This window comes from Salvelinus fontinalis, chromosome 34, assembly GCF_029448725.1.
Source record: "Salvelinus fontinalis isolate EN_2023a chromosome 34, ASM2944872v1, whole genome shotgun sequence".
Lineage (NCBI taxonomy): Eukaryota > Metazoa > Chordata > Actinopteri > Salmoniformes > Salmonidae > Salvelinus > Salvelinus fontinalis.
The window spans coordinates 19,011,373-19,016,857 of record NC_074698.1 but is presented as its reverse complement, the minus strand read 5'-3'; positions in this window follow the sequence as shown (position 1 = coordinate 19,016,857).

Here is a 5,485-nt window from a genome sequence, read left to right as displayed (position 1 = left end):
AGAATATAGGGGGTGCTGTTTCGCATTAGCATAATTGCCTCTACAGACTAAACTGCCTCTTATTCAATTATTGCTGTTACTATATGCATATAACCATATAGCATTGGATAGAAAACAAGCTATGGTTTCTAAAACCGTTCCAATTGAGTCTCTGAGTCAAACACAGGTCATTTCACAGCACTTTCCCTGAGCCTGAAAAAGATTGCAAGATGTGTATGCTCGCTTCAAAGCTCTGCCTATATATGGTCACGCCACCTATGACCCGAATGACACTTCCTTCTTCTTCCTCTGGGTGTCTGGAAGACGTCAGAGGAGAAATTTTTTGTTTATCTTGTACTGACGTGAAATAAGACTTATTTCTTTAGCGTGACCGACAACTTCCGGTTTCTGAGATGCGCGTTTTCAGAGGTGGCATTGTCTTTTGTTATGCTGACGTTACGGATGAAAACTATCTCCGTGTCGAAGTTTGTTTGCTACATGTGACCATATCACCGTAATGTATGTTTTTTCAATATAGTTTAATCAGATTATTAGAATTTTTTCGGGAGTTTTGCCGTGTTCCGTTCTTTGAGTTTTTTAACTTTGGGAATTGACCGTGCCAGTCGACCAGTACCCAGGCTAAATGAAGAGGGGAGGTTGCCATTGTGAATGGATTGAACGACTCATCAGGACTAAGGACACCTTGATCAACATTCTGATGAAAGACCAGCAATAGTAAGACCCAATTTACGATGTTATTTCATATATCTGTCGTGCATGTGAACTGGTCGGGCGCGTCCAGCCGGTTCTGGCTGGCCTGGTTATGCTAATTAGCGATTCATTTTGTTTTCGCTATAAAACATTTAAAAAATCTGAAATATTGTTTGGATTCACCAGATGTTGGGCTTTCAATGTCTGTACGCTGTGTATTTTTTCTGAAATGTTTTAAGACAAGTAATTAGTTATATAACGTTGGTCTCTGTAATTGTTCTAGCTGCATCAGCACTATATCAGATTGCAGCTGCAATGTAGAACTGTGATTTATACCTGAAAAATGCACATTTAAAAAAAAAAAACTATGCTATACCATAAATATGTTATCAGACTGTCATCTTAAGAATTTTTTTGTTGGTTAGTGGCTATCAATATCTTAGTTTAGCCGAATTGGTGATAGCACCTGATGGAGTAAGAAACTGTTGGAGTAAGAAAATGGTGTCATTTTGCTAACGTGTTTAGCTAATAGATTTACATATTGTGTCTTCCCTGTAAAACATTTAAAAAATCTGAAATGGTGGTTTTATTCACAAGATCTGTGTCTTTCATTGGGTGTCTTGGACTTGTGATTTAATGATATTTAGATGCTACTATTTAATTGTGACGCTATGCTAGCGATGCTAATCAGTGTGGGGGGTGTGGGGGGTGCTCCCGGATCCGGGTTAGGTACTCTGTAGAGGTTAACCCACTGTTCACCGATAGGCCGTCATTGTAAATTAGAAGTTGTTCTTAACTGACTTGCCTAGTTAAATAAAGGCTACATTTTTAAAATGATGTTAGCTACATATAAAAATATACTTGAAGGAAAATTGTTCCGTGTTTGCGGCCAGGGAGCACGTACCTGGGGTCAATTAAATTGATAAGCCTCTTGAAACCTTCCTTTTCGATTGTGCTAATGTCCTTAGCGATGCAATGCATAATAGCATTTGTGATGTCTTTTGTCTTTTCAATGTTTGCTTGAAGGGCATAAACGCTGTCAGTGTTGACTGCTTCGTGCAAACATCCCTAGATTGGCTGGTGCTTGAGGGGCATTTATCAATACTGTGCTGCAAACTCAAACTTCCTGCATGTTCCAAAGAGTGATTTTGCTTCAGATGTTGAAAAAAGTTTGTTGTATTATCAGACTTTGTAGCCACCTGTCTACGGCACAATTTGCACCGAACATTGCTCTGCTCTTTGTCGGACTTCAAAAAGCCAAACCACTTCCAAATTACTGAAACAGTTTAACCCTTTTTATCAATAATTTCTTCGTTGGAAGCTGCTCCTTCTCCATGGCTATCACTGCCGCTGTTTTCGCCTAAATCACTAATTTTTCAATGGTTAATAGTGGCTACTCCATCACTCGAGGTGCTAAGTAGTTTTTAGTGGGCGTATACCTCTCCACGTGCATATTGTCACTTCTCCGCACATTCCTGCTGCGTCAGAGGTGAAATGGACTGCTGAACCTAATTATTCTATATCGACATTATCGAAAATGAATAAACGTTTTTATATCGTTATTGAGGGAAGTAATTTACCTCTAATTATTGATATTGATTCATCACCCAGCACTATGTTGGAGATATGTTTCATTTGGTTTTGTATTCAGTGAGCACAGTATGTATTCATTGTTTCATATGACCTCGTTTTAGAAGTGATGTCCTCTACCTTGACACTTGTTTTAACAATGCCTGGTGAAATTACCAAGTTTTCACCGAAGCGTTTGAAAGTTGTGATTTATAAATGCAAAATCTGGCCCCAAAAAAATCACAATTAGAGATTTTGTCCAAAGCGTGCAGCTCAGATAAATAGGCTAAACTATTGTCATTTCAACAACCATTAGGCCTCACAATGTAGTAACAAATGATTGATCACTTGTGTTGTGCTGACATATTGGTAATTTCCATTGTTGTAAAGAATTCACACAATTCACTTGGTGATGTAAGAATTCAACAGTACAGATCTTGCTATGTAGCACAATATGCATTAGCACCGCTTGCGCATTTATGACATAACTGAGTGAGAGTGGTATGGACGTGATAAACAACCACACAGAGGAGAGCAGAAGAATGGCCTCCCTTTTAAACCTTGCATTGTGCTTTCCTAGAGCACTGGACTCACTGACAATGATTAGGCTATGAGTAGCCATATGGGAAAGATGAATGGTGTGTGCATTGCATTCTTGTGATTCCCTTTAAGGCTAATATGTAACCTAAAACATTCCATTATCAGCACAGGTGAATCATTTACCTTGGCGTTGTTTTATTACAGTTCACCACACAACGCACAGTAAGATGTGGAGCAGCATTGGTTTTACTGATGGAGACAAGGAAACTGATAAAATGAACTCTTATGGTTTGCACAAAACAATTTAAGCAACAGAGGTCTTGTTCCAGGAGGGTGTTGAATGTGTCTGCTGTAACCAAGAAGCTTGATCTAGACGCTTAGCTAGCCAGTTAGCAAACCAAATGCATAGCTGGAGCCCTGAGCTAGAGGTCTTCACAGCTCCAAAAAGTTGGACCCATTCAGAAATGGACCTGGGGCTTTCCCACCCGGACCTGATATGCATAAATATATTTTAAATATAGAGACCTGTTCCGAATAAACCCAAAGACAACTAGACCTGTTCCTTATAGACCTGGTCAGATCCAGACCCGGTTCGATGAGTTCTGAGTGAGGGACGTAGCAGAAAAGCCTTTAAAAAAACACACAAAAAAACAACTTTATTAACTGGAGTTGATAAAGTGCGAGGGGGGGAGAGGCAAGTCAGTTAAGAACAAATTCAACAAAAGGCCTCCTGCGGGGACGGGGGCTGGGATTAAATATAAAATAAAAATATAGGACAAAACACACATCACAACAAGAGATACAACACTCGTGAGCAAAACATTTCAACTTCACCCCCCCTCTTGACAGCAGAGAGAGAAACTAACATTTCAGTTTCTTGGCAATTTTTTTTGCATGGAATAGCCTTAATTTCTCAGAACAAGAATAGACTGACGAGTTTCAGAAGAAAGTTCTTTGTTTCTGGCCATTTTGAGCCTGTATTTGAACCTACAAATGTTGATGCTCCAGATACTCAACTAGTCTAAAGAAGGACAGTTTTATTGCTTTAATTAGGACAACCGTTTTAAGCTGTGCTAACATAATTGCAAAAGGGTTTTCTAATGATCAATTAGCCTTTTAAACTGATAACTTGGATTAGCTAACACAACGTGCCATTGGAACACAGGAGTGATGGTTGCTGATAATGGGCCTCTGTACGCTTATGTAGATATTCCATTAAAAATCAGCTGTTTCCAGCTACAATTGTCATTTACAACATTAACAATGTCTACACTGTATTTCGGATCAACTTGAGGTTATTTTAATGGACAAAAAATGTCCTTTTCTTTCAAAAACAAGGACATTTCTAAGTGACCCCAAACTTTTGAATGGTTGTGGGTATGTATGTATGAGACACACAGTTTTTTGGGGTTGGGCTTCCCACGGGCTGCCTTTTGCCCCTCCCTGCTCTATCACAATCAGAAATGGTCTCCCTGTAGGCCTAGGACTGTGGCCGTGCTGGCCATGGCCTTCCACCCGACTGAGCACTGATTTACTGCCCATAGATAACCTGGGACGCTAGGGAGATCCTATAGCTGCCTGTACAATATCCTCTCCTCACCAATGTTTCTGGAGCTACACCTGGGGTTTTAGTCAGGCTTTGCTCAACTGCTACTATGTCACAGGCATTTAAAATCGAGAGATGCTTAAATTTCACCTCAGTTTACAGCCAATTACATGGGGTGACCAGAGTAGGCTACATTTAAAAGCTACTGTTATGGTCCCTGCACAACACTGAACAGCTTTACAAAGCTACATGTTTAAAGTGGTGTATTAATTTGTTTTAGATTGACATTGACACAATAACCTGCCAGCCAAGCTGAAAACATTATGTGCTGTAGCCAACCATGTGATTGCAATCGTTGTCATGCCATAGCCTACATGTTACATGCATGTGTCTTTGGTGTGATGCCATTGCCGATTTTAAATGTGCATGAGCAGAGTACCACACGGAGACGGCAAATGTTTTCTTTCTTTAATGGTAGTTGTCTAGTCCTGTTTTGCACCAGTGAAATTGTACATAGGGAAGCCCCACCTGCACTGAGTCATGCTTCTGTGTATCTAGTTTGAAGAGGATCACCACACCAATCTCTAGTGCAACACACCGGTCTCTCATTGATGGCCAACAGGGCTGGGTGATATCAATTTTATGATTGTATTTGACAGTATTTTATTATTAAAAATAAATAAAAGTTCTACATTTGCTTTGAGTAATGAGACCCTAGGGGGACAACACATACATTCTAAGTGATTTCAATGAGGCCTTCTCCATTCTGATTGTTTTATACTGTTCAATGAAACTTCAACCCAAAATATTTTTCATACATTTCTGCATTTCCTGCACTCATTTGCGATCATTTCCACATTGTTATGTAGGGCTGCGCGATATGGGCAACAAATCTAGGCCAAATTTGTAACCAAATATTGCAGTTGCGATATGACTTAGGATTTAGATCAAAACATTTGGCTGAACTGTTAGAAATAGAATGATTATTCTAATTCTGTAGTTAGAATTTAATAGTGGGCACTTTGAATAAAGCATTGTTTGACATGACAACTAATGACAACTAATGAAAAAGCCAGGGAAGAGTTATTATGACAGGGCAGGAACCAAAGTGTTGGTTAGTGCTTCCTAAAGGACCGTATA